We start from the raw sequence: 19,876 nt of genomic DNA, 5'->3' as shown, positions 1-19,876 counted from the left end.
GAATCCTCCATTTTAAATGCCAATAAAGGCGCTGAATCACATGATTTAGTTGCTGATGCAATCCCGACCTTCTTAATCCAAAGTGATGCGACACAGGCAAAAAATAATTTCATTACCGTGCGTCAATACCGCCCGAAATAAACACAGGAAGGGGAAGTAGGAAAGCAGGAAAAGTTGTAACTTTGCTTTCTTCCAAAGCCACAGGGGAGCAGTGAACCAGCGCTTCCAATGAATACCGGGAAAACACAAATGCCTCGCCATACTATTTACGATAGCGTGTATGCTTTCTGTCAGATAAATATTTGATCCATCTTTTAATAACCCAGCAGAGATGCCTGGGGACAGGAGCCACGGGTTTACGTTTGCTTGGCTGAGGAAGATCCATAATGCCACATAAGAATACTGGTTCAATTTCTTAGGTGAAGTATATAAATTTCATGTTTTTTTGTGAACAGTTTCATGTTAAAATGATGTTTTTTTTAATGAATTCAAAAGTACACTTTTATTATAAATGCCAATGGAAATATGGGTTTTAACTTTGAATAATTAAAAGGAAAAAAAAAGAAAATCAATAGGTGGGCCAGTGGGGGATTGGTTAGCGTGTCTGCCTCACAGTTCAGGGGGTTTAATTCGAGGGCGGTCCTCACTGTGTGGAGTTTGCACGATCTGCGATTGGCTGTCCCCCGGCTGGTTCCCATAGTTGGCTGGGATAGGCTCCAGCACCCTCACATCCCTAAGCGTTTGGAAAATTAATGAATGAATGATGACCAATGATGACTAAGACCAACCGTATGTATACATGTACATCTATGTGTATGTATGTATATGTATATTTATGCATGCAGATAGATGCATTTCAGCGATTTATTTATTTCTTAATTTATATTTCTATTTATATATTCATTTATTTATCACCTATTTATTTATGTCTAAAATGGCTTTTCCTGTCTGTATTCTCACCCTCTTGCTACTGTGACAATGAAATTTCCCAAATACGCGATGAATAAAGTTACATAATCTAATCTAACCAAACCTGACCTAATTTAACCTAACCTAACCGAACCTATGATTAATCACCTATGCATAATGCATATGTAATTTGGTAATGAAATGTTAAGTAGGATTTAGCCTTTTATCAATAAAAGCTTTTAATAATATATATTTTAGCCTTAAATTCAAAAATGTGCAAGATTAACTGCACTGTCATACACACAATTAGACTTTCAAACACATTTATTTAAAAAGCTAATAGACTGGTATTTTAGCAATCCCAAATTCATGTTTAACATTGTCACGCAATATTTTTCACCTTGTAAATCAACGACTCACCTTTTCAGAAGAAAAAAAAAACAAAACAATCACAGTTTAATGTGATACATAACATTTTTTCCCTGCATAGCCACGGAACTTCCCCAGTTCCCCATCTCAACGACGTGAGTCGCATGAAAAACATGGCGTCGTTATTATCCCCAATCCAATTTGTGACAAGCAAGAGCAAATCACAGTAGTAGCGAGGTCGCTTTTGATGACTTTGCTGACAAAAATTTCCATTACAAAGCCCAGCCACCGTTCTCTTTTTGTGTTTATTCTCCTCCCCCACTTGCCCTCCCTAACAAAATTGTTTTCATCTTTTCGGTATCGGCACAAATAAATAAAGAAGTAAAAATAAGCATGAATATTGGAAAACCTTGAGCAAGCAAGAAATCGCTTAAGTGGTCCAGATGGCCTCGTACGCTCATTTTAATGTTTCATCCTTGCCTTCACAAACTAAGCGATTCCATCAAAAGCATCTGGGACGACTTGGACATCCTTCAAAAGGAACAAAGATGTGTGTTGTGCCCTGGAAATTATTCGAATTTCCTGACTATTTGGCATATTTTGTAGGGCAATGATAAGAACGGGGGCCTCTTTCTTCCTAACTACAGGGCTTCCAACCACTCAGGAATTTCAGGAAAATTTTCAAATGATTCGAATTGAGCGACTTCAGCGTGGCAGTCGGTTCGGAATCGATTGAATAGGAAGACTTAATTGCTTTAAAATTTTTGTTTTCGGTATTATTAAGGCTGAATAAACCAGAAGTCTTTTGTTTTGAAACAAATCTTATCAATTCCGGGGTTGTTCTAAAGCAGGGGTGTCAGACTCGGGTTGGTTCGCTGGCCGCATTAACGTCAACTCGATTTTATGTGGGCCGGACCATTTTAGATATAATATTTAGATATTTTTTAAATAAATGGATTAAAACAACTGGATTAAGAGCCCTGAATATTCATTTTTAATAGATCTAAAACAATGATTATTTTAGCATTTTTTAAATATATTTTTAGATTTTTAAAAGTGATTTTTGAACTAAAAACTGAAAAAATGATTAAAAATTTACAATTACAGATTTAAAAGGGGTAAAATCAGGAAACTTTATATACATCTATACTTTTCATTTTAATTTGATTGTAAAACAGTAAGTTGCCACTCATGATTTACTTGCCCGGGCCACATAAAATGATGCAGCGGGCCAGATTTGGCCCCCGGGCCGCCACTTTGTGATCTAAAATGTTGATATCGGGCCTCCCAAACAATCTAAGCACCTCCACTCACCACCACTTTAGGAATTTTATTACGAATGGACTCAAAAGACAATCTACCCACGATGTATTGCTCTTGACTAGGTACTAAAAACAATTATTTTTGTCCTCGAGAAAAGCAGCCCACCAAAAAAATATGGCCAGGAACTTGAAATCCAAATCGCCAATTCCACCTGTGTCCTTGCCTGTTGTACTAGATGCACGACCAATCAATATTCACCCGCGTTCCATTGCGTCTAATGAAAGTGCAAAATGACTTGAAGAATAAAAAGTGTGTAATCCATCAGAATAATCTGCAATGCAGCCTATAGATCAAAAGCAAATGATTTCAGTCAACGAGCAGGCACATAATTCACGGGCGCTTTGTGAATGAGTCGTACGTGCAATCCATCTTGAGTTAATTCAAGGTATGCTTTGTAATTAACTCCTACAATGAAACATTTGTCCCCATGTTCAGGTTTTCCCATCGGCGATGCAGAGAAGCCGGCAATAAAAAAAAGGAACTAATGCAGCAGCTGAGCAAATAAGGATTCTATTTTAGAAAGCGTGCACAAATGTGGAGCACGTGTCGCAGATGGGCTTTATTTGCAAAAACTGTTTATGAAAAACAAGATTAGAAAGAGTGGAAATGAGGAATGTATTGCATCACTCCATTTAATTAAAGTTATGTACACAGCAAATGAAGGAAAATGGGAATCATGACTTTTGAATGTGTATATTTTCACTTTTTGGCAAGCCTAATAAGTTAAAAATTGGATGTGGATAAGTTTCACAGATTCAATGTTTCCCTTTTCAGGTTTTAACATGATAAGTTTCACTTTTCGATGAAATAAGTTTTAAATTGCTAAGTATAACAAGTCAAAGTAATACATTTTTCAGGTTTTGATGGGTTTCATATCAAATTTTAACGTGATATGTTTTATAATTCTTTGTGAGTTTCATGTTGTGTATATATATATATATATATATATATATATATATATATATATATATATATATATATATATATATATATATATATATATATATATATATATATATATATATATATATATATATATATATATATATATATATATATATATATATACATACATACATACATACATATATACATTTATCATACTAACCTTAATATTTGAAAAAAAATCCTTACACATCTAAAATTAAGACTAAAATGTAATTCTTCCTTGGGGCGCAACAAAAACTAATTGGGAAACACTGTTGGCCGACAAAGCCTTGTTTCGGTTCCAATGTTACAATTCTTCTTTGGCAACAAACATTTGCCATTTGGTCAAAGTTGTGTTCAATAAAATGTTTCGATTAAAAGAAAAACAAAATAGGCTACATACCAGCTGTTCCACTTGCTTCTATGTGCCCAATCTTCTCGACTGACCACTTTGTCTAAAGAGGGAAAAAATAGAGGCTCATTTCAGCTGTTAGAGCAATTTCCTAATGCATTTTGAAATTCTTCACAAAAAGAAACAAATAATCAATAATTAAAAGATAAATAGTCAACATAGTAAGTAGTCACTACATAAATATGTAGGGAAGTGCAGAAATAACGAGGACAAATAAACCAACAGATAAATAGTCAATGAAAAATAATAATAACATTAATAATATTATTATTATTATCGATAATCCTAGGCATCAAATTCATTTGTTTGTCTCCTTGTGCCTTGCAATTGGCTGGCCACCAATTTTGGGTATCATCCGCCACTGGCCCGAAGTCAGCTGGGATAGGCTCCAGCACCCCCCACGACTCTAGTGAGGATAAAGCGGTTCAGAAAACGAGATGAGACGAGATAAATAAGCAGTCAACATAGATATGAAATTCAGTAAAGTATCCCCGGAGGTGAATGTGAGACTTTATAAAGTGATAAAAAATAAATGCCGTATAAAATACAGGTCAACGTTCGACAAATCTGGCAACAAAAAGCTAGCCATCTCTCAATTTTTCAACATTAACATAAATATGACGTGATAACAACAATGCTTCTGCTCTTTCTCTCCGTGACCTCCAAATAAAGGTTTATTCCACCGTTTGCGGTTAATTGACTGGAGTAGCTCCAATCAATTAACCCTCCATTATTTACCCAGCCAATCCCCTCGGAATTCCTTCCGACAACGGCAATTACGGACAGCGCTTTTCGTCCTCCTGGCTTCTTCCTTGGCGCTGGCAGCTCATAATCAAAAATAGCCAACACCGTAATTATAGCATCTGTTGTGGTATTACAAGCTACATAAACACATATGCACATTTGAAGCGAAACCTCTGAGTCATCAAGACTGGGAATTTACATGAGTACACGCCAATGCATCTGCTTCTTTGTCCTTATCGGCTATGGAGGTCAAGCAAAAGCCATTAAAGCGGAGCTAATATAACTTCAAGCAGAGTTCTAATATTGTCCTGCGGTTGCATCGGTGACCTTCGGAGACGGTTTTCAAGTGATCCGCTCACTCCAGGAAATGAAAAAGACTGACTCGCGTGTTTTTAAAAAAAAAAATGGCCACATTATTACAGCCAGCGCATCCCGAGGATAAAAAAAAAAACCTATCGATATGTTTTTTCGTACGACAAATGATTTCGAGACATCTGCTTTCAAGGAATCGAGAAGTCTAACTTATTGTAATAATTCTATTGTATGAGATCTGACATTTTGTCGCCGACCTTAAAATAAAGGACCATTAGCCTTTAAGTGACTCAGCTTCCTGTTCATCAGTATTCAGAAGAAGCTCTCCAGCGTTAAATTAGCATGGCAGAAGGATTTGAGTCTCCATGACAAATCAATATTACTTCACATGTTTGGATTCCTCCTGAACTCGTATGGAAGTCGCCGATGTGAAACAGAGGCAGTATCATCATCAAAAAATAAATAATGATCAGAGTTCAGTTTCAGAACAAATTAAGCTTGTATCTCGAGGTACCACTGTACAGTAAATGAGCTCCCAATGCCTAAAACCAAAAGCAAATGATTCAAAAAATGTACTTAAAGTGTCCCCAGAAAACCCCAAATATTGTGACGCAAAACAGGAAATAACCAGCATTTATTGCTTGTTAATATTAAAAAGGAAGGGACTGACAACTAAGCAAATAACTGTCATTGATAACAATTGATATCTGAGTTAAATTGTGATTTAATTCACATATTGCTCAAAATAGATTGAACACAAGATGAAAAAAAAGCAAACATTACAGGAAGACCACAATTACATGTTTATTGACCTTCATAAAAATGAACAATCGACGCTTGGCTGGTATGTAAGGTCATCTAATTCCTGTCGGGATGTCTTTATAGTTGCAACGTAAGAACCGCTCAGCGCTTATTGCTAAAATAAGATGACGGTTAAACACTTTACGTTGATTTTCATTGGTTTGCTGGGATCTTAATCGGATTGCGAATCTTCTGATGAAACCTGCGCTTTGATTTCATGTCTGTATATATCCAATCTGATACCCATACGTGAAATCCCAGTCTTATCTAAGAATCCATTTTGATGGAAATTCCCTGCGGTTAAATGAAAAATGACAAGCCGCTGAGCCTTGAGGGTGTTTTATGAGCAGCGTAATTGGATTTGTGTCCTCTTGAGACCTTGCCTTGATGTTCTTCATTACATTTGTTTTCTTCTTTTAAATGAACACTTTATGCTGGTGGTCGCGGTACCTTAGCACGACTTGTCTTTGTTACAGTCTGTGAAGAAATGGTAATGACTTTTTGCTGGTTTTGGTTCATTGTAGAAGCTTGTTGTGGCCATTAAAAATAGTGATGTTCTCCTTTTTAATAAAGAAAAAACTCCCTACATGCAATTGGCGGGAAATAGAAGTCCCATTCATTTCGATAAGGACGGGCTGGAAGAGATTCTCCACGTCAAAATGGATTGGAAACCGATTTCTGTCAATGGTTACTAAACAACAACAAAAAAATGAAACCTATAGTGGAAGTTTTTCCACCCTAGTTTTAATCGTTAACCTGTTTTCCAAAATCATTACCAATGTAACCAACCCTAATTTACCATGAAACATAAATGCCTAAAACTCTTCAAGCTTAACATAAAACATGTTTCAAATACATGGCCCACCTTTTCTTGTGAATAATAAATTGTGGACTAACTTCATATGTTTAGATATAGCGTTTTTAAATAAGAAATGGCATTTATTGCTGTGTTTTGAGTTAATTTGAGGAAAAAACCCAGTAAATTTCTTTTAAATTATCCAAACGCTACAGTCTTTTCAACCCTGGCTAACTATTGGCACAACCTAAATGGCTGGCCAGCCAATCACAGGGCACGAGTAGACAGACAACCATTCACCCCCAGACTCATACCTACAGGTAATCTAATCTAATTTAAGTAGAGTGGTCAGCACGCCTACCAATTTTGGAATATGTGAGGAAACCGGCGCACCCAAAGAAATCCCATGCAAGCCTGGGAAGAACATGCAAACTCCACACCGTGAATACGTGCCTGGGATGGAACCCTCGACTCCAGAACGTTGAGACCAATACCCTATCCGCCGCTAAAAAAGCATTAATAATAAGTCCAAAATTTGATTGGACTCCTCAATTATAAGAAAAAACATGAATGTGAACCACAAAAGTCAACAAAAACCACCCACAAGAAATAAGACTCTGAACCCTTAAAACAGCAATATTAAAACCTAAAATAAATGAAAAACCAAATTAAATGAACTCCTCAGCCTTAAAAAAAAAAGTAAGGGTAAACCTAGAAAATTAGACGTGCTCTTGAATCAAACATGAATTTCTAATATTCATAGTTTCTTCCATGTTATGTGACGAACATAATAAATCATTCGTCGGAGCGTGATGAGCCAATTACAGTGAACAGATGCTAGACAACAATTAGGCATCCTGACATGAGGGGTGGACGGCTGGGGATGGCCGAGACCGCCGTGTTAAGATGGCGTGCCGTGACAAGACCTAGCGCAAGAAGATAAATGAGAATGCATCACTTTTAGTTCTGTTCATTAGCGTATAACTGGCTTATCACTTCCCAGTCAGCAAATCATGACGGACGAGCCCAGCTCTTCATTTTCCGATGAAGCATTGACTATCAAGTCGAGTTAGTACCCAACTGCGAAATGAACGACGTGACCTTTTGCCGGGAAGTTTGCCAATAAATTGGAACTCCTTGAGCAGGTGTTGGCACTAAGCTAGTGGAAGTGGAACTGTATTGGCTCACATTGATGGTGATGGAAGACCAAGTTCCTTTGAAAATAATCATTCTGTACATGGAGCATAATTTGGTAATATTTATGCTTACAAAACTTGAAATAAAGAAAGATGGATGAAAAGTTATATTTGCAAATTTAACTGTGGTTACCACTGACCCCCAATTCATTTGGGTTGGAAAGTTCTGGCCTCTGATGGTCACTTTTGAAATTTAGAGTAAATGTATTTTTAGACATGTTTCAAATTAAATCAAGCATAAAGAGGCAGCCCCCCCCCCTGTCTTCCTCCCTTTATGAAATAGGAATATAAAGAAATAAGTAAAGATACAGATATTTATCATTCTAAGAAGTGCATTTATTTAATTATTCTTTTCATAAAAATTGGTTTATTTATTCAAAAAATGGAAAAATATGTTTCATTATGAAACATATTTTTCCATTTTTTGAATAAATAAACCAATTTTTATGAAAAGAATAATATATATATATATATATATATATATATATATATATATATATATATATATATATATATATATATATATATATATATATATATATATATATATATATATATATATATATATATATATATATATATATATATATATATATATATATATATATATATATATATATATATATATATATATATATATATATATATATATATATATATATATATATATATATATATATATATATATAATTTCCCTATTTCTTATTCTTTTTAAATCTAAAAATATATATCTATAGTTCAGATAAAATAAATACATAAATAAATAAAACAAAACATATTGTGATTACATTACATATTTCATATTTATATACCATCAATATTACCTTGTAAAATGCATGCCTAAATATGTCCCTACTGGTAAGCGCTCTTTTCTTGCACCCCCTTTTTCATCAGGCCTTTTCTTCCATATATAGACGTAGCGTTTTGGGAAGAAATGCACCCAAACAGCGACATCTACGGAATTTGGAATTTAGTGCATACACAAGGCGCACCGACTGATTGGGCGCACCGTCCATTTTTGAGAAAATAGTACGCTCTATAGGTCTGAATATATGGTTTGCCTCATTTGATATTGTAGCTTCACATGATACAAATTGATCAATTGATCTTATTTTGTGAATTTGAATTTCCCCCCGTGTTGTTGTCTTATGATAGTGTGACCTGACCCTTGACATTTCCCTTCTAATCTTCATGTTTGCATGCGTGAATAATGGCCAGTCCGGATGCAGATGGAGCCTTCGACAGCATTTGAGGAGGCGGTTGCGGCGGCGACATTGCACTGATGTCACTCACTCAGCTCTCTTCCTGTCTGCCCTCGCTAATCGAATCAAGTCGCCAGCAAGCTCTCGAGCCAACTCTAATACCATCAGATCCGGACCCCGTGCTGCAGGGGAAGGTCGTGTGTGTATTTGTGTGTGCAGGTGGCGTAAAATTCCCAAGCTCCCTTTCAGCGGTTGACAAACGAGCGTCCGCCTCGTTGTTCTGCCGACGACCTTCAAGGCGGCCTTTTGGGCGCTCGACCGCTATTGAAGATAGACCGTGTTAAAAAATAAACTCAAGTAAGACACTCTGTCCTCAAAGCTTGTTCAAGTTTCATTTGGTGTTTTTGAGACTAATTCACTCCCTCAAAAATCAATGTCTCACTAAGAATATTTATAGTTTCTAATGAAAAATTACTTTGCCAGATTGTTGTTTTACTTATTAGCAAAAAACAAAAAAAAATACAGATTTTAATTCACAGCTGAAAGATGATTGGCCAATGGCAGTGAAAGAGCCACGATCAATCGTATTTGCTGAATCAATTCATCAGTCAGACATGAAAAATTCTATTATAAAATTAACATGTCAACTCTGAATTAACTCAATCATTGAAGTTCATTATTTTATTTGTGCATTTAAAATCAGAAAAAAAAATTCATTTGAGTGACATTCTGGACAGATTTAATTCAGTATATCAATGCAATTAATGACGATTAATCATAGTGACCGATGGTTTGCTGGCAATAATGCATCCTGAACTGAGTTTTTCAGTCGACATGACATATTTAATAAATGTTTTAGATTAGATTAGATAATTATATTGATCTGTATTTGGGAAATTTCATTGTCACAGTAGCAAGAGGGTGAGAATACAGACACAGAAAAATATATTTTAGACATAAATAAATAGGTAATAAATAAGTTAATAAATAAAAAGCATATATACACATATACATACACATAGATGTACATGTATACATGTAGTGGATCTGGCTAGCGTGGAGAGTGACGAATTGGACATCTCATAGTGATCAATTCAGTTCAATACACAGTAGAAGGATTAAAAAAAAGCTAGATGATTGGGTGTCCATCATTGGCTTGGAAGATGACTCAATAAAAATATGGTCATAAATCAAATCACTGTTATTTTTTGTTCATTGTCAAAATGGATCGGGCAGTGGCAGGGAATGAGTTAATAGATCATACAAGTGGGGGGGAGGATGTGATATTGTCGGAAGCAAAGTGACTACATTGGAGCTGATCTCTCCTGTTATGAAACGTAACAGAAATGGAGGCGCGTGGGTTTCGGCGACCACTTGTCTGTCTAATTGCACATCCACATAGCTGAGAGTTTCCAGTGGTTATCATTATTTGAACTGTGTTTTGTGCTTTCTAGTTCACGTCAAACTAGGTGGAGATGCAAAAAGTGGACTTTAAAAGTGTTGTGTAAAACATGATAATATTTAGAGTGGGGGAAATGATGCCTTGAAATTTGCATATCATTTTTTCAAGTTCCAATTTATGATTTATGCAAGTGGGGCTCACAGTTGAGGCATCAAAAGTACAAAAAGTCATTGGAGGGTAGATATTTCCTAGATTTTTTTTGCTCTTTTCTGCACCTAATTATGGCTCTGCTATTACTGTGGACAATATGTTTAATTTTGCATTTTTTCGCTGCTGATTAATAATGTATCGTTGTGATTATCATATTTTATGCAGTGAGTCAAGCACATTTTTATTTACTGTTAATGTACTTCCTCCTGCGTGGAATTCATTTATTTCAACACTGAATTAGACTATAACTTTGGTTTTGAGGGGGTTGGTCGACACTGATCATTACTTTGCGATTCATCAGATGGAATCGCCTCTGATTAATATGGATTGGGGTTGAATGAACGGATTGGACGTCTATTGCCGTCCATGGCCGAGATTGCCTTCACCCCAATCGGTACTTACCCAACCAGCTAGTGCAATGAAAAAAAAACTATTATAATGTAGGTCTGCACCGTGTAAGTGTCTGCGCCACGTCTGTGTCGCAAAATTCCTGCTTAGCTGGTTGACGACACTAGATGATTAATGTCCCGATATTGTCCGCAACCACAGCTGCGTCACTATGGTATAAATGGCTTACTATGTTACCTTTATTTGGCGACTGAACGCATGGGGGTGCCTTTTATGATGATAATGTCAAAATCATTATTTGTAATCAATCAGTATGGTAACTTAGAATTAACCTGCTAGATTGACAAAAATTGTCAAAACTACATTGCCAGACTGAAAAATATGTATAGCAAACGCTTCACATTTTGGAAGGCCATTTTACATGAATATTTATATTATTCATGATTAATCACATTGTTCTACCTAATTGAACAAAATCTGACTTGGCTGTAGTAGACTTTTTTATAATGTTAATACACCATTGAAAAATTAGTTATAGAGGAAGTTGACTCAGATTTAACTGTGTCAAGACTGACTGAAAAAAAGAGAAAAAAACTATTCTTATGGGCTATTTTATACCACAATATCAATATGCCATGAAATAATAGGTTATTAATTATTTGGTGAGTTAACTAACAGGCAGAATTGAGCGCCGCTTCTGCTTAACACGGCTGTCAATCAACGCAAAAGAAGCGGCCGTTGACGAGTCCGTCAAGGCAATTAGTGGCTAACCACTACCCTGAGAGAAGCAATGTTTCATTTATGACAGAAGAGGATGGTATCAGGTGTGTGTGCGTTTGGATGCGTTGCCTCAGAGGAAAATGCATGTTTCATGTTCGCATGGATGAGCATGACAGACAGTAAACCCCGAAAGGGAACGCCATGCGCTTTGAATGAAGGAACATTTGTGTGTCTGCATGTGTGCGTTTGTGTCTTCTACATATTTACATTCCATACAAAAACAGCTCAAGAACATATTTTCATCCTACAAAAAACTGGTGTTTCGATTCTTGAAATCTCACATCCATTTAAAGCTTTATCGCTAAACCTGGTTACCAATTTAAAAAAAGAAGAATGTGAGAATTAATGGGAGTGGCTAGTAGATTGATTGTTACAATTAGGTTACTTTAGAACTTTATTTCATCCCGTATTCTGGAAATTTCTTGGTTGCAGTAGCAAGAAAGACAAGACACACAAGACATTGTAGACCTAGTTAAAAAACTGGAGCCACACATAGGATGTCCTCAAGGTGGGGACCTTCTGCAGACTGAGACTAAGGTGTATTTACAGTCTCAGGATAAAGACAGTCAAGAAACTGTCGCTAAATGAGAATGCGGCTGCCAGAGTCCTTAAAATTAATTGTTTATTAACTTATTAAACTGGCTTATATAAAATGTTAATGTTGCTCCGCAAAGGACTTAATGGCGTTGGACCAAAATAAAAAAACAATCTGCTCGAGAAAGTATCTTGACGCCTGAGGTCATTAAGATCAAGTTTGTTGTGTTACAAGAACCAAGCAAGGTTAGCCCTTCAATTAAATCAACTGAAGATTTGAGCGGTGGCAAAGCAGTTAACTCCATTAAATCCGGGCTAAATACATTATTGTTACCAATAGTGTATTCATAACTGCCCCTTTTATTCAAATAGTCATTTGTATGCCTTTAGCGTTTTGTCGATGTATTTGTTTTTTTCATTTCCTCTTTTATTGTTTTTTGTTGTTGTTATTAACTGTCCTACAGATTTAACACACACATATGGACTGATTGGTGCCTGTGTTACCAGTTGGCTCCTAGTTTGCCAATAGAGTGCAGTTTCCAGCTGATAGGATAGAGCAGGTGCTTGTTATTGCGTTTGTTGTTTCTTGTTTGAAATATCTGGTTCCAATTCTGTCCATCTCACAAAAAATACATAACAATATGTACCCCTTTATTAGTATTTTTATTTCTATTTTATTCTATATTTATGTTTCGCTGATTTAATATCAGGAAAAGCACTTTGAATGATCTTGTGTTCAATTGTGCTATTCAATTTGCCGAACATTTCGCTCATGAGTAGATGTGAGAGTGCTACTTTATTATTAGTTTTTTTTTGTAGAATGAGATTGATTTTCTCCCCGGCTGGGTTTACGGTAGAATCGACTTTCAGAGAAACACTTTAGTGAACTTTGTTGCCAAGGCAGAGAAGAAGAAAAAAAAGTCCTCCCAATAGAGTGGCAGCGTGCACGGTTATTAAATCCTTTTTTTTCCGGGTCCCGACGGGTGCATGCTAGCAGAATGCTGATTTTTTTTTTTTTTTAAAGGGGTGGAATGCAATGTTTTATGTGCTTGATGCAACTATTTCTGTTGCTTGGTAGTATTAACACTTTCAGTACCATTGGCAATGATAGTGACAATGATAGTGACAATATTTGACAATGACAAAAAGGCCATGCAGAAAGTAATTAACAATACCCAGAAGATTGTCGGCTGCTCTCTGTCCTCACTGGAAGACATTGCCAGCCCTCGTTACCTCAGCAGAGTCAGGAACATCATCAGGGACCCATACCACCCTGGTCACAATCTGTTCCAGCTGCTGCCCTCTGGCAGTCTCTATAGGTCCCACAAAGTACGGACAAATAGGGTTAAGTATTTCCATAAGTACATCCATCAGGACTCTAAACTTGCGGTAACACAACACACAATCCCTTCTGTGTAATAATGAAGTAATTTGAAAAGACGTTGGGCAACCTATTGTGAGAGGTAAGTGATCTGGTCGGGGGGTGATGCGATATATCCAGAACGGCAGAATGCCAAATTACGAGTCCGAAATGATCACTTATTTGGGTCTTTTGCCGAGAAAACACACCTTGTGGAGAGGCACTACCAATTTTGTCATACACGGTTTCTTGGTATGATGACAATTAGGCTTTTGTTGTTGACGATGACGACAAAGCCTGTGTCCGATTATCATTATTATCCGATTATTATAGATAACGAATCATGTGGGTCTTTCCAACGTTTTGTTGTGAACTGAAATGAGTTTCTCACTACCGGACATCCAATCCATTTGAACTCGGAGCTGCTAACCCTCCCTATTAAAACAGCTTGGCTGTCTATTACCATCATTGGCAGTAAATGAGTTAATATGTAGAAGAGACTAAGGAGTGCATTAAATATGGAAGTCTATTATTGGCATATTTGCAAAACCTATCATGTCATATGGTATTAAGGATCTCACAAATATGATACATTCTCATAATAACATTACAATAAAATTAACAAGGTAACATATAAAACCAATCTTGTTAAAACATTATAACATAAAACAAATCTAAATAGCTAAAAGGTGAAACTGATGTTAAAAAGTCAAATGTTTTGATTATGTCAAACTCATCACATAAATTTCATGCATTTATTATATAGTCTTAAATATGAAAAAGATCCCAATAAAAGCTCCAGGCTTCTGATGAAGTTAGTGATAACCAACATTGACTATATAATGTACTTCTTTTAAAAAAATAATACATAAATTGGATGTTAAAAAAATCCCCCAATTTCCATGTCTTTAAATAAATTCTGATGTCTTCCAAAATTGTTAGTTAAGGAAAATGCACAAATTTTCTCATAATTAGTTCATAACTGAAAATGTTTTCTAGATTTCAATATAACATGGTACTTCAAACCAAAAATGTATGACATGAAAACCTAAAGACTTGTTTCCTTATAGGTGTTAATATTCCAGCCAATGTTGTTCAAGCATACATTTCCAATGTTTTGCTTCGCTTGACTTCGTGTAACAGAACAGCCGTCTTGCTCATGAACATAACTCTTCCAGAGAAAAGCGCATTTGACTTTACTGGTTCATCCATTTTTAAGCAGGCCTTGTAACAGCAGAGCCCCGAGCTACAAAAACGCGCTCCTGTCCAGTTCACGAGATGCGCTGGAGAATACCCAAACAGCGATGTTCACTATTCATGTCATGGCGTCCGTGCGGAGATGCAACATAATGACATTTCCCAGTTCCCTGAGAATTAGCGCGCTCCATTTAGACACTCCGATAGATCGACATTAACAAGATTTTAATGGCGTCGCTCGCGCTAATCGTCCAAGTGTCACATAATCACTTTTGTTTAAGATGATTAGCTAATTCCCAAATGTGCTATTATGTGCAACAAAGGTAGGGTGGCATGTGTCCAAGTTTCAACTCTTCAATGTGTAAATCCAGTCAGTGGTTCATCTTGTTCGCAAAATTGATCATTTAAAACAGGGTGACAACTACATTTTTCATATCGTCGTGGGATAGGCTCCAGCACCCCCGCAAACTTTGCGAGGATAATGTATATGTATGTACGTATATGTATATTTATATATGTATGTATATGCATGTGTATATATGTGTGTATATGTATATTTATATATGTATGTATAGGTATATTTATATATGTATGTATATTTATATATGTATGTATATGAATATGTATATTTATATATGTATGTATATGTACATGTATATTTGTATGTATATGTATATTTATATATGTATGTATCTGTATATTTATTTCTGTATGTATATATATACATGCTTATTTATTTATAGATGTATTTATTCATTTATTTATCTATTTATTCATTTATTTATGAATTTATTTATTCATTTATTTATATATTTATTAATTAACTAATTTATTACCTATTTATTTATGTCTAAAATGTATTTTGCTGTGTCTGTATTCTCACCCTTTTGCTACTGTGAACAAAATTTCCCGAATACGGGATGAATAAAGTTATCTAATCTAATCTAGATGAAGTAGAGGAACGCACATTTATAATAATAAACTTAGTAGACACTAACGTGTTCAGAATAACATTCAAGAAATATATATCATTCGGAGTGAAAAATTGATTTACGAAATGCACCATATAACATGTGATGAGCTGATTTGTTGTGGTTATTTCCACTAATAAATTACATATTTATACTGAGTTGAACCTGTCCAGAATCACAGACCGATGAACTTTTTCTTATGTTAAATGCACAATTAAAATAATGAACCATGTTCCTCACTGAGTGAGTTAACTCACTATATTCACAATAACATAGGTCATGTCTGACTAAAATATTAGTTTGGCAAACGCTTCAGGTTGTGATAAAGCCAAGGTCATTGTCGGCTACTTAAACTTTCAGTACCATTGATGGCGATAGACATTCTATCATGCGGGATCCAATAAAATGAAATGTAATGAGTTTGTCACTACGCTGCCAGCTCCCACTTCAAATGGATTATCCACCACTGTCAGTGGCAGCCATTGACTTGACAGAATTTTGCACCTTTGTTCCGTTAATCTTTGTTTTGCTTCCCGTTGCGTCAGCTCAGGAAGTGTAAACGCACGCCGACGTGCACTTGACGAGTCTTGTTCCCCGAGGATTCACATCCGCACATCCATTTTTCAAAAGCGCCAGCAGAGTTTTGATGTTGCACGACCCAGCATCTCAAAGATGCGTGCGGAATATGAACGCAAGTCGACGTAGACGTGACACGGTATGTCAAATTGGATAAGTATCAGACAATGTATGCAGCTGAGCGAGATGAGAATCAAAAAAGACACTTGAGTGTATTGCCGAGTGCATGCGCTCGGTTGCTAACCATCAACAAGAACTGTCAATAGGATTTTTAGAAGGGCGGTGGGGAATACTCCTATTAACATGCAGGCAATGACATGGTGTGGTATGTCAAATTACATATCATAACAATGAAATACTAACCGTAAACTTACCCCGAAAAATGACAGTTCATGAATCATCTAGGAAAAACCCAAAAGTCAAAATGGATCGGGAACTTACCGTGTTTAACTCATTGGCTGTCAATGACGGCAAAATACGAGTCTTACACATCTCATTAACATTCAAGAAATATGTCACGTCTGACTGAAAAAAAAAGAAATAAAACTATCCTGATATGGGATATCTTACGTAAGAATATCGATATGCCACAATATAATCCATTTATAATCATTTGCTGCGATGTAGAGTTGAGCAACTTTTCTGATATTATTGTTCAAGGAGTATGTCAACTTAAGAGTTAACTTAAATTGGACCAGATTGGATGTCTTTCAGTGTCAATGGCAGTAAAACATAATCATCCAAAGCTATGTATCGTAGTTCAAATGGATTTATTGCCTAGGATTGTCGATGGTAGTGAAAAGTAACTGGATGAGAAAAGGGCAAAAGGCCCATTTAAAAAATGTTTACGTCTAGTTTGGATACGCTTCAGTGTCAGTTTGTGGTGGTCTCAGTCACAGTTAAAATTCCGTCTCATTCAGTCTTTTCTTGTTTTTTTTTTTTTTGTTAATGTCAGTGTTGGTAGTTTTTGTCTTTTTATGGCTGTCATCTTCTTTTGTTCTTGTTCTTAGTCGTGTTTGGGTCTTGGTCTTGTTTCGGTCTTAGTCCTGTTTCTGTATCATTCTTGGTCTTGTTGTGGCCATGTTTTTGTATCCTTCTCATTCTTTGGGACCCAAGTCCTTTTCAGTCTCGATGTTAATTTCAGTGTTGGTCTTAAAACTCATGATTTTGGTCTTGGTTTTGAGCAGACTTAGCTGAGATTATTCAGAAAGACAAACACTTTCCAACCTTTTCTCATTTCGACATTATTTACTCTTCACTTTTCTGAAACGTAATCTAAAGACAATATGCAATCTACTTCTAAAGCCGTTTCTTAGCAACCTCAAGGTTGTTCTGAATCCTCCAAATCAAATGAAAATAAAGCTCTTACAAGCTCACGAGTGGCTACCAGAAAGATCCATTATTTTTGCACTACTTATCACTCTTAGCATTGAAAAACTCCAGCTATTTAATAACACAAGCCTATTATTTGACAGTCCATTAGTTTGCGTGGAAGAAACCAAGATTTTTCAACACTGTGCTTACATTTGCAACCAGTTTTTGGTGACTTTACCACTAACTATTGACCATCTTTAAAGAAGCATTAATACTATGTTTGCTCTGCTCACATTTTCAACCTTCACCGCCCGCGCATAATGAAAATGACGTGCACAATTCCCAAGACGAGCGCATTGGCAAAAGGGCACCGCACGCGGCAGCTGTACCGGTCAGCACACGAATGCGCGAGGTCAACTCGACTTCCCGCAGATGACAAATTGATTGAAACCCCAAAACCAACCTCTCATCCGTCATTGCGTCCTGTTTATCATCTTCCATCTGTGCCATTTTCTTCTCCTCGTTTACGTCACAGTAGAAACACCTGCACAGCACAAACAAACAAAAACAAAGTGAGTCAGCAGTTTTGCATTTGCCATGACCTCCCGCCCACCTTCATTTGCAAAATTTTGGGACTGGCACAATTGAATAAGACTCCCAAATTGGATTGAGATGAAGAGCTTTTTGCACAAAACTTAATAACTAATAATAACTAATGTTCCCAAGTCTTACCTTATTTTAAGTTTATTAACTCATTCATCATCATGAGTGTCAGGAGGGTGCCGGAGTACATAAATATTATAATTATGGACAGTTGGTGCGGAAAAAGCCAATTTTCACACAAACTTGTTTACTAGTAGCACAAAATCAAGAGACAGTTTGAAATCCACACTTTTGATTCATGTTGATGGCAGATGTGAAAAAATATTTTTTTTAAGGCTCGTTATGATGACATTGATGGATCGTGCCAACAAAGTCATATGACTCAGAAGAAAGTTATTTTTTTGTAAAAACTTTGTACATTAACATTCATTTGTTGATCTATCAAAATTTTAAACACGATTTCTAATTGATTTTTTTAAAAAAACGCGATACATCCCAATGATATTTTCTGATCACGTGATTAGGGACATCACTAACATACGTTATATTATCATTAGGAATACAACAATATGTATACATATATACTTCAATCAAATAATTTGTTGAATATTTAATACTATATAAAAGGTGCAGAAAATGATTAAACTCACCAGAACACTATAGATTACGTTTTACTTTGCATTTCAGGGGCTTTTGCGTCAATCCATCCATCTCACGATGACACATTTTGTGCAAAAAATCAAAAGTTACGTTTCGCCTGAGAACGTGGGTTTCATAGCGGCCCTCCGCGTAGATTAACCCGCATTTGATCAACAAGAAAAGCGTAATCTAGGAGGTTTAACGATGTGTTTTACACCCAAACATTTGGGCATTTGTTAAAACGCCGTTTTGCGCTACACACCTGCGGCCGGGGATGCATTATTACCTATTTGTGATTCAGATCCCGCGTGCCCCCTTGTGGCATGTTTTGGAACTAGCCTCACAAAAAGCATAGGATAGGTTGTATATAAGATACAGTATTAGTTTAGGCCACTTGTTGATTTAAATGGGTTAAATGATGGAAGATCATTAATGAGTAGATTTGATTGTTATCTTTTGTTGTTTACATCTTCTCTTACTTTTATGTGGAATATGAGTTGCTGCACATCCCCATACTGGCTTTCCAGTATAAGGACTATGCTTCAATTATGTTAAAAGTCAATTATCAAACACAAGAAATCATAAAGAATATGTAAATCAAGTTAAATCAAGCTATGCTCTACTTCTGGCAACTAAAGAATTAAAGGAAATAAAGTGAACTATTTTTTTTCCTGTGTGAAGGAGGTTTTTCTTTCATTTGGTGGAATGGATGCCAATTAAAAATCTGGAAAAAAATAAAACAAAATTGCAATATTCTGCAATAGCAAATTTTAGATTTTTGAAACTAACCCAAACCTCCTCAAACAGGAGTAATTTCCATTATTGCTACTGAAATATGACGACCGGGCAGTACCCCCTAGTGGACAGAAGGCAATGTTACCACTAATTTACTATTTTTTTTGCAAAATAAACATTTAATTCATGTTTTTTATAGGCCAAAAATAACCAAAA

The 19,876-nt window shown here is 35.9% G+C and overlaps 1 long non-coding RNA gene across 1 annotated transcript; it reads right to left on the bottom strand.

The window, feature by feature from the left end:
- Positions 1-3,931: 3,931 nt before the first annotated feature.
- On the bottom strand, positions 3,932-19,799 carry LOC144211875 (uncharacterized). The gene is made up of 3 exons (XR_013329674.1): positions 18,937-19,799; positions 18,147-18,227; positions 3,932-3,983 (listed from the first exon to the last, which is right to left on the bottom strand). It is a non-coding gene; the product is annotated as an uncharacterized LOC144211875 (long non-coding RNA).
- Between the last annotated feature and the right edge of the window lie 77 nt (positions 19,800-19,876).

The sequence above is a fragment of the Stigmatopora nigra genome, chromosome 18 (genome assembly GCF_051989575.1).
Source record: "Stigmatopora nigra isolate UIUO_SnigA chromosome 18, RoL_Snig_1.1, whole genome shotgun sequence".
NCBI lineage: Eukaryota > Metazoa > Chordata > Actinopteri > Syngnathiformes > Syngnathidae > Stigmatopora > Stigmatopora nigra.
This window is presented reverse-complemented; position numbering and strand designations above follow the sequence as displayed.